Here is a 12168-nt window from a genome sequence, read left to right as displayed (position 1 = left end):
GAAAGTGTCGGTGAAGCACACAATAATATAATAAAAATTACAATCAAATTTAAATTAAAACCAAGTCAACGAAATCAGTTTAGATTGAATCACAGAAATAGCACTTTCTTTAAAAATATTTAAGTAACAAAGTCTTAAATTAATCGATATAATAAAATTTATCTTGACATAACTCTTCTAAAATATAACAACCTAACTGATTATCATATAACTTGAACTAACTTTACATAAATAATTGAGTCTAAAACTACACTTAAAGAACACTTTTTTATTATCTGAAAGACCTCTCCAAAAAATATATACACACTTTATCTATCTCTTTTTCAAAAGAAAAATATACTAATTTCGTACGTACCGAAAATAAAAAATACTACCCTTGAATCACACCCACTCACTGGATGCCAACCTCCATTCAATTTAAAACAATTCAAAATACACTCGTAATTGTGCTAAGAAATGGTGAATAAAGTAACGTATTTTCAAGAAATGGCACAATGAATAATTAGCCACTACCAAATTAAAAAGAAAAAATCAACGAATGAAACTTATGGACCGTTAACTAAGAGCCGGTAAGAAATTAACTGATAAAATTAACAAAAAATCTATATAATTTCTTATTATTTACACAACTTTCACACACTATACTTTTTTAGATTTTTATTATTTTTTTCTTTTATCAAATATTTAATATATGAATAATGAATAGAAAAATTGAATTAGTTTAAAAATAATAAACTCAAAAAAAAATTAAAAATTTTAAAAAAATATGATGTGTGGATGATGAGAGGTTGTGTAGCATTGCTCATTAATTAAAGTTCAAACGGCTTGATTGTAAAACGGACAATAATGAGCATTTAAAAAACAATTGTGCAACTGAAACATTAAATTCAACCAATTTAAAGAGATAAACGTTATTAATAAAAATTATTTATTAAAAAATACCAACATTCCGCCATTATGTTTTTAATAAAATAAAAATAAATAAATAAGAGAGATACTTTTAGATAAAAAAATGATTATTATGTATCATGAAAGTGTGCTCTGCATTAAACTCTCACTTAGTGAAATAATAACCTTTACTCTAGCGTCAATAGTGGTCTCAAACTTAAACTATGACTGCTTATGAGAAATGAGTTTTAATCACATTAATCAAACATGTGTTAACATGAGTTTTATAAGTCAGCACATTACAACCTTGTATTAATCCCGGTTTCACAAGTGTATTTAAGAATAAATCCAAATCTCTTAGAGAGCGGCCCTACTCCCATGCTCACATAGGTGAAATCTGTCAAGGGTGCTCCTATAATTTTTTACACCCTACTCATAAGAGTTATAGAATTTCATTATGAGTTTCTCAAAAAACTCATCCCCTAAAATATTACAGGATAAATGCACTCACATTATAAGAATGAAAAATAAAATAAATAGAGCATTTTTTACTACCATTATATTATTCATTTTTTCCATTGAATCCAAATCTCAGGAGCTCTGGTCTCCAGGTTGAGTATCCTCATACATAACTCTTGAATAATGGGTTTTAATCTCATTTCTCTCGATGTATTCCAAACTATTTTTCTTGTCAAAATTTTGTTTAGTGGATCCACATTAACAATACCTTCAATAAAAAAAAATCTCACAGTACTATGTTTTTCTTCTAAAAGATCTGGATTTATCAATATAATAACAGTTTTTTTTTTTTGTACTCTACTAATTGTAGTAGTATTATCACAATAAATTAATTAATTTTTTCCGCAAGGGAATAAATCTCATCAAATTTGCTTTTCTATTGAGGCCAAAGCAGTTCAACTTCATCGTTGACTTGGAGAAAAAAAAAATACGGCAGCTTAAAGCGATAATCAATAAAATCTTAAAATGCTAATATTTATACATGCATCCAAACTTATGATTTATCTCAGGATAACGAAACCACTACAACAGAATGTGTGTTTTGTGACAGAGGAAACTGTCACAAAAAAATGGCAAACCGTCACTAAACATATTTGGTGACGGTTTGAAACCGTCACCATGACCGTCACCTAAAGTGCGTCACAGAAAACATTTGGTGACGGTTTACTGTTCAACCGTCACAAAAAATATTTTTAGTGACGGTTGGAAGTGTTCCGTTCGGTACAACGTTCGAACGTTCCTTTTTTGTGACGGTTATGAACTGTCACAGAAAATCACGTTCGGACGTAAAATCAAACGTTCGGACGTTATACCCAACCGATTGGCGTTCGAATGAGAGAAGTTGACGTTTGTTGGATATCGTTCGAACGTATCATATTTACGTTCTAATGTCAATGCGTCCGAACGTTAATTACAATAAACGTTCGAATATTTGTTCGAACGTAAACGTAAATGTTCAAACGTAGCGCGTTTAATGTTCGAACGTTATTTCGAATGTAAACGAAGGAGCGTCCGAATGCAAGTTCTTTGTTCGAACGTTAGTCGGTTTAACGTTCGAACGATTCAATTGTATTTACGTTCGAACGTTTGTTATAGTGTGAACCAACGTTCGAACGATTTTTATTTACATTCGAACGTACAGATCAGAAATTCTATTTTAATAAATTTTAAAAACAAAATACCAATTGTATCATATTACATACCCAATTAACAAGTAACAATGTCTTATAAAAGTACAAAATTAGATATTAAAACTAGTCAGAAATATTGATAAAATTTATTTCTTCTTTTTCCCTCGCCCACGGGGATTCTGTTGCAACGACATAACACGCTCCATTTGCACCATCATCTCTCGTTGCACTTGCTCTTGCACTTCACTGCGTATTCTTTCCTCCTGGTCTCTCTGTTGGTCCTGCAAACGCGTCTCTAAATGAGACTGTCGTTCTAAGAGAGACTCTAACTCTTGCTGTCTCGACCTCATATACTCATTCTCACGCCGTGCAGCTTCTAAATCTGCTGTAAGATTATTAATTTGTGAAGCCGATGAGGTTGAGGAGGATGAACATTTATGCTTGATAGATCGTCCCAAACCTCTTGCCATACTAGACTGCGGCCCGAGCACTTGGGTGAATATGTCTATGTCACTAGGAGAGGATTCCGCAGAAGTCGACTGCATCTCCAACATTTTGCTCTGCAATTTAAAAGGTAATGATCGTAAATAATTAGTAACGTATTAAAAGAAATAGAAATAAGAAATAAACTATTAAAATGTTCTATAAAAAATTTATTTAACAAAATTAACACTGCTTACATAATTATCTGCAGCGACATGATCCATCCACTCACTATGCTCATTAGTGTGAGCAGCAGCATAGACATGAATGAGGGAAAAGTTTTCAGGATCATCACGTTTCTAACAAAGCGACAATATTAGCAATTTTAAAAAGATAATGTTAGTACTTATCAGAAAGAATATCAGGAAAATAAATGAATTCTATAATTTTTTAATTACCATTTTTTCAGCAAGACGGTGGAATGACCTTGAACCGGCACGATGGTGGACAGTCAGAACGGATCTATTCTGTGCATTTGTAGAACTCAAGTGCTACAAAATATATTAAAAATGTTAATTGTAATATGTATACATATAATGTATAAAACGAATATGAATGTAAATAATTAAAAGATATAAATGTAAAATACCTGATAATCTGGAGATGCGAAAAGATCACAACACTTTCTCCAATCATCTAACTTCATCTGCTGAAAAGGAGACTGCGCAGCCTCTTCCAACGTCTCAAACTTCTTGAAGTGGTCATGACATCGTCCTTTGTGACGTCGGAATAGTGTAGCCATCAACTCATTCACGGTTCTTAAATCCTCGCTACGGCCAAAGTCGAGGTCGAATTCATCCTAACAAGGGAATCAGGTAAAAAATATAATATATTAATCTAAGTGAAAAAAATGTACTGAAAAGTAAACTCACCAGCACACGACTTCGAATGTGCTCCTTAATCTCATTCGGAACATCTCGCCATGAGCGCACATAAAATGGAGCATAAGCTCGAACTACTGTGCCAATATAGGAGGAAAGCGCTGCTGCACTATCATCCACTCCTCCAGTGGAATTATCAGGAATTGTGATCTTCAGTTTACCGTGCCTTCTATTTTTTTCAAGAGAGATTCCACGTGTATAGCCACGACCGCGACGTGCAGATGCATGAACTACATGATAATAATAGATATACTATAATTATAATTATATAGTTATTGAGAAAAAAGTATTAACTATATATATAATTATCAACGACAATATTTCCTTACTGGTAGGTGTCGACTGGCTGTTGTTCTCTTCTGTGTTAGCTTGATCTTCAGGAATGGATTCCTCGAGTGGGGAGTCCTCAATGGATTCAGGACTTGGACTTGGCGGAGGCACATTTCTTCGTTGTTGTTTTGGCGGCATTCTTTAAAATAATTAATTATATCAAAGAAAATTAATTAGAAGAAATTATGAAAATTTAAGATATTTTATAGTCACCTATATAAATAAAATAATTAGTACTTTTATTCTTCAGATGAATTTTCCATGCTTGTTTCAGAATCTCCATCAATAACATCTTCATCATCATCATGCACCTCTTCTTCATCATCTTTATCCACCTCCTGCCCGGATTCTGATTCGTATTCATCTTCTGACTCGTCTTCTTCATCTTCCTCCAAACTGACTTGAATTGAATGATCATTTAATACAGACGGGTCGAGATGTACGGGTGGGACATCATCTCTACACAAGGGGAGCAACTCGAGTGCACCGAGGTCAACAAACAAGTTAATACCCTCTCCATCTTCCTGGTATGCCTCAACAATCGGATTGTCATCTTCATCTCCACTATTCTCGTAATCTGCACTCGTTCCTGCTTCATATATATTTCGAGGAACAAATTTTTGTACGACTCGCCAAGTTATCTCCCCACTATCTTCATCAGCACTTTTCATTGGATCAATCAAGTAATAGACTTGGGTAGCTTGACAAGCCAATACGAATGGATCATCTTCGTACCATTTAGATGCAGTATTGACACTCGTAAAGTGATTATCCCTATGTATCGAAACCCGACCACCGCCTAGATCCCACCAATCACATTTGAAGACATATGTTACAGACCCACCCAGATATTTCAATCCGATAATATCACGTATGACACCATAATAGTCAATATCATCTGTTCCATGACTCCCCTCGACCAACACACCACAGTTTTGAGTCTTTCTATTACGTTCACGGTCCAAAGTATGGAATCTATAACCTCGAACCGTGCATGCAGTATATCGAAGTGCTCTATTTGAGGGACCACGGGCCAATGCATACAATTCAGAAGAAATTGATCCGGGATCACGAGCACGTTGTTCCAAAATCTAAAAATTGAAATAGTATATATTTATTATTTTATTATCCAGAGTTAAAAATTTCACAATATAACATATATATAATTTTAGTTCATACACGTTCTTCAAACCATCCGGGAAATTCTTCCTCGTGTCTTGCCTCTATATTTTCTACGCCTTCCGTTCTAAGTTTGTCCATGTGGTCACTGTTATAACATGTTGCAAAAGAAGTATATTTTGAGCACAACAATTCTAATTAATTTAAAGAAAACTATAATTATTCAAATAAATTAAATGACATACCTAAGATAATCATCAATCTCTCGGCAGTTATTTAGCACATACCACCGAACTTTACCCAACTCTCCATCAATTAAATCGTAACCTGTTTGTGCACCCAAGGGTCGTACATTCTGGGAAAACACTGATAGCTCACGAGGAGGCGGAGTAGCAAGATCAGCATTTCGCTCTTGACGACTAAATCGTGTCTCAACACCACGAAGATATAGAGAGCAAAATGTTAACCATTCATCGTGTATATAAGCCTCTGCTATTGAACCCTCAGCTTTGGCTTTATTCCCAACAGTGCGCTTCAATCGACCCAAATATCTTTCAACTGGATACATCCAACGGAACTGCACCGGTCCACCCAGAAGTACCTCTCGCGGTAAATGTATTGCTAAATGGACCATGACATCAAAAAATGATGGTGGAAAGATCTGCTCGAATTTACATAGTATAGTAGCAATGTCTTCTTCCAATTTCGACAACACATCTCGATTTACTACCCGAGCGCACAAATCCTTGAAAAACATACATAGTTCAGATATGGCGACACGTACATTAGATGTCAGCTTCCCACGAATTCCCACAGGTAATAACTTCTGCAAAAATACGTGACAATCATGACTTTTCAATCCATTGATTTTCCAATCATCAGGACTCACGCATCTACCAATATTTGAAGCATAACCATCTGGCAACTTCACACCTTGCAACCATTTACAGAAATCAATCCTCTCCTCCCTCGTCATCGTAAAACATGCATGCGGCATGACCACCCTGTTGCCTTCCACCCGCAAATGCAGATTATGTTTAATTCTCATTCTCTCAAGATCTTTCCTCGTCTTGATCGTGTCTTTCGTCTTTTTGTTAATACTCATCAATGTACCCAGTATATTATCACAAATATTCTTCTCTATGTGCATTACATCCAAACTATGTCGCAACTTGCATGACGACCAATACGGCAAATCAAAAAAAATACTACGCTTTGTCCAATTCAATTCTGATACGGCTCGTTTTCTCTTGTTCTTTCCCCGACCTTTGCCAAAATTGTTCGCTCTAACATGTTGCAGTTGTTCCACTATCTCTTCTCTAGACAACTCTTTTGGTGCAATCCTATCCTCTACTCTCCCATCAAACTTGGCACATTCTCTTCTCCATGCATGATTTGCTGGTAAATAACGTCGATGACCCATGAAACACAACTTCTGAGAAAATTTTAGCCACTCACTAGCAGTTTCTTTATTACACGTCGGACACGCTAACTTCCCTTTCGTACTCCAGCCGGAAAGATTCCCATACGCCGGAAAATCATTTATGGTCCACATTACCGCAGCATGCATCTGAAAAGATGTCGACTTAGATGCATCATAAGTTCTAACCCCTGTTTCCCATAACTCTTTCAGCTCTTCAATCAACGGCTGCATGAATACGTCAATATCATTTCCAGGTGATCTAGGGCCAGGGATGAGTAAAGTTAACAAAAAGTTTGGCGCCTTCATGCACCTCCATGGTGGAAGATTGTACGGAATCAATACCACGGGCCAAGTGCTATAACTTGTACTCATATTCCCAAAAGGGTTGAATCCATCGGTTGTGAGTCCCAGGCGCACGTTCCGAGCTTCTAACCCGAACTCTGGATACTGATTATCGAAAGACTGCCACGCAAGTGAATCAGCTGGATGCCTCATATACCCGTCATTCTTAACTCTTTTCTCCTCGTGCCACCTCATATCATGAGCTGTTTTCTTACACATATATAGTCTTTGCAACCTAGGTTTCAAGGGAAAATACCGCAACACCTTAACCGGCACGTTTTTCTTACATTTCCACCTCGACTCTCCACATACAGGACATGCTTGTTTCTCCTTGTTCTCCTTCCAGAACAATACACAATCATTCTTGCATGCATGTATGGACTTGTACTCAAATCCTAATCCCTTTCTCAACTGTTTCGCTTCATAAAAGTTCTTAGGCAATGCAGACCCTTCGGGAAGCACCTCGTTAAATAAGTCCAATACCATGTTTATTGCTTTCGTTGACATCCCACACAATGATTTTATGTGAAGCAACCGCACAATAAACGACATTTTGGAATGTTTTGTACAACCTGGGTAAAGCTCGAGCTTTGCATCTTCCCACAGTGAAGGAAAATTTTGACAATCAGTCTCTGATCCACCACTTGAGGCATTGTCGTTAACCTCATCCATAAACATCCCAGCTCCAATGTCACCCAACATCTCCTCCATCTCATCATGCTCATAATCATCATCCATGTGCCGTAAATAATTGTGATGATCGACCAATACATCTGCTGACCCTTCATACGGCTCACCATGCAGTACCCATCGCGTATACCCCAGATCCATACCGTTCACAAATATATGACGCTCTACTTCATCCAATCCTATCGCACACAAATTTTTACACCCTCGACATGGACACTTAATGTAACCACGACTATCAGCAGAGGCCCGTGCAAAATCAATGAAAGTTCTTACTCCACATGCATAGGGTACGTAATCCTTTCCAAGTCTATCGTCCAGACGCATCCAATTTTTGTCCATTTCTAAAAACATCTATATATTAATAACACGTACATTGAAAATTCACATGCATGTCATGCTCCAATTCTCATTACTTTTTTGATAAGGTAGTTGGTCCTATCCCATTCGAGATTATATTCTCCATATTACACAAATCTCGTCACTCTACTAATTTCCACGTTAGTAGAAATTCCGGCAGCACCTCCCCATAATTCTCCAAGTATACATGTTCAAATATCGGGATTGTGACCCTACGAACAGTATACCCGAAGAACAGTAGAAGAAGATACCGAAACTTCATATTAAACGTGGAAAGTAGCGAGTAACAAAAATGTGTAATACAGATAATATAATCTCAAACTGTCCACACTGGACAATTCAGGAATCAGTGGACACATAAATGTACACTGATTCCCAAACGGGTCTAAGGGTATTTATGCAATGTCACACGCATCTAGCAAAAAATCATACTAACATTGTCTCCATGTTGTTTACATTAACAATGTCACCTTCAAGTAGTGTTATATTGTTAAATTAAAGAGAGATGGAAGATAATTATGTAACCCTAAGTTTCGTGCCTTGTACACAACGAGGGAGAATTATCTTGAAGAAATGTTTAAATTTTAGTCTAATTACTTAACCGTCACAAATTGTCCGACCTTGACAACTCTCAAGGCCGGAGAGACTATGACAGTCAAGCAATTAAATTAAAATTCCAACATTTCTTCAAGATAATATTCCCTCGTTGTGTACAAGATCATCATTCTTAAAGTATAATTTTAATTGATATACTTAATTTCAAAAGTTATACTATAATTTTAATTATTATAATTCGTAAATAGTTACTTTTATGCTTATTATTACTTAATTTCAAATATTATTATAAATATTTAATTATCATACTTAAATTTCAATGGTTATACAATAATTTTAATTATTATAATTCTTAAAGAGTTACTTTTATGCTTGTTATTACTTAATTTCAAATATTATTATAAATATTTAATTATCATACTTAAATTTCAATGGTTATACAATAATTTTAATTATTATAATTCTTAAAGAGTTACTTTTATTTGTTATTACTTAATTTCAAATATTATTATCACAATTTTTCAAATCCATATCACAACATATTCACAATAACTCACAATATATTCACAAAATAACATGCCACATGTATTAACATATTTCTAAACTTGAGTAAGCAATAAACATGTATTAACAAAGCCTAATGACAATATATTTCTAATAATAAACACAATATTTCAAATTTATATCACAACATATTTAAAATAACTCACAAACTATTTACAAACTATACAAACAATAATCACAATATGATAAAGAGTAAGCATCAAATCACAACAACATATTGATAAAGTTTAGAAATATACCTAGCACTCACAATATCCTCTTACAAATCAAAATCTTCAAACTTCCCAAAACAAGCAATCCTTCAAAAAAATACAACACTAACTTATTAGAAATATTCTATAACAAAAACACATTCTATAAATATCATAAAATTTAAATAAAGACAAGAAATAAAAATATTTTCTTACCAAAACTCAACTCTCTCTCACTCTCTAACTCAACTCTCTCTAACTCTAACTCTCTCTCTCTCTCTCTCTCTCTCTCTCTCTCTCTCTCTCTCTCTCTCTCTCTCTGTGCAGGACCCTCTCTTTCTGTTGCGCGCACGGGAGAAGAAGAAATGATGCACTTCCTCCCGTGCGCGTACTGATTAAGTTCTAAAATTATTAGTTTAAACGTTCGAACGTTTAAGTTTTACGTCCGAACGTTATATTCTAAAATTATTCCCGCCCAGCACGTTCGGACGTTTACAATACACGTTCGAACGTACCCTTCTTATGATATAACATAAAATCTAGCGGGAAAGTTCCCGCACTTTCCTCATTTTATGTTCGAATGTATCACAATTTTTCGTTCGAACGTTCGTAAATTTATAGATAAACGTTCGAACATTTAACTTAAACGTCCGAACGTACATTTCATGAAAGTGTTACCATATTTGAGCGGGAAATCTCCCGCACTAATTTAACTAACGTTCGAACGTTAACAGATTTGGTGTTCGAACGTATAGTATAAACGTCCGAACGTCTGAATAATCACACAGATACCTTAATCGAGCGGGAAAATTCCCGCCTCTTAGTTTAACGTTCGAACGTTAACTTGAAACGTTCGAACGTACGATTCCTACTATACTAACTTATAGTATAATATATATACTACATTTTATATATCTATAACTATATACTACATTGTATAGTATGATAGCATAATATACTTTAAATGAGAACATCAACGTATATAATATATAAACTATACCATATATATAAATCAATAATTTATATTAAATTGTTACTTATTAAATTCTTTATTATATACTAACTTATAGTATAATATATATACTACATTTTATATATCTATAACTATATACTACATTGTATAGTATGATAGCATAGTATACTTTAAATGAGAACATCAACGTATATAATATATAAACTATACCATATATATAAATCAATAATATATATTAAATTGTTACTTATTAAATTCTTTATTATATACTAACTTATAGTATAATATATATACTACATTTTATATATCTATAACCATCAATAACATTGTATAGTATGATAGCATAATATACTTTAAATGAGAACATCAACGTATATAATATATAAACTATACCATATATATAAATCAATAATTTATATTAAATTGTTACTTATTAATTCATCAATAAACACCATAAACTCATAAACTATTCACAAAATTCACAAACAATAATCACAATTATTTCAAGAGTAAGCATAAAATCACAACAACATGTATAAACATATTGCTAAACTTTATAAATATAACAAGCACTCACAAAAAAACCAATAATCTAATTGTCAATAATATTATATAACATCCTAATATATAACTTAAACATTTATAATATAATATATTATAGATAAAATTTTGGAAATTAAATTGACAAACGTTCGAACGTAATAATAAGTACGTTCGAACGTTCTGTGTATATAAGGCCAAAACCGAACGTCGAAACGACATTCGGTTACGTATCCATCGTCTTCTCCGTTCTTTGCCGCCACGCCTCCGTCACCGCCGCCGTCAACTCCGCCACAACCGTCACTAAAAGGTAGGCATTCATCTTTTATGCAAATAACATGTATTTTATTGAGATTTAGATTGAGATTTGGATTGAGTTTTGTTTAAAACCGGATAAGTATTACCGGATTTTCAACTTCATTTTCCGGCCACCACGGCCAGTCATTGGCCGAATAGTCACCGTAGAAATGTTTCTTGAAGTGTATACTTCATTTACATGGTGACATTTCGGCATTTAGAACCTTGTAGAGAAATTTTCGAGATTTCAATAATGGCTGAGTCGACTCAGCCATTCTGCGTCGAAACGTTCGAACGTTTCACCAAGACATTCGAACGTACGACGTTTAAATTACAGAGCCGTTACGGCTTCCACGTTCGAACGTTAATCGTCTTACATTCGGACGTGAATATTATTAAACGACATACGTTCGAACGTGAATATTTACTTTCGCACGTAAATCACATACGGTCGGACGTTTAATTATAACATCCGAACGTAGTGATTTTCTACATTATTCATGCTTCGACGTTCGGACGTTCATATTTACGTTCACACGTAAAACAAATACGTTCGAACTTAAATTCGAACGTATTTGTTTACTGCTTATGTTCGAACGTACATCTGTACATTCGAACGTATTTGTTTTACGTTTGAACGTAAATTTATTTACATTATTTTACGTGCGAACGTATAAATTAACGTCCGAACGTTTTTATCTTTAACGTTCGAACGTTAAAGATAAAACGTTCGAACGTTAATTCAGAGCATCTTAAAATTAATACAAAAAAATGCATTATTGTAAATAATTTTTTTTTCCTTTTCTATTTTCAGGATATGGCTCTTCCACTGCATACACGAAAACGAGGGAGGGAAGGAGCCACGTCGGACACTGCCCGTATCGGA

The sequence above is a fragment of the Juglans regia genome, chromosome 11 (assembly GCF_001411555.2).
Source record: "Juglans regia cultivar Chandler chromosome 11, Walnut 2.0, whole genome shotgun sequence".
Taxonomy (NCBI): domain Eukaryota; kingdom Viridiplantae; phylum Streptophyta; class Magnoliopsida; order Fagales; family Juglandaceae; genus Juglans; species Juglans regia.
The sequence above is the reverse complement of the archived record's forward strand: the minus strand, read 5'-3'. Positions refer to the sequence as shown.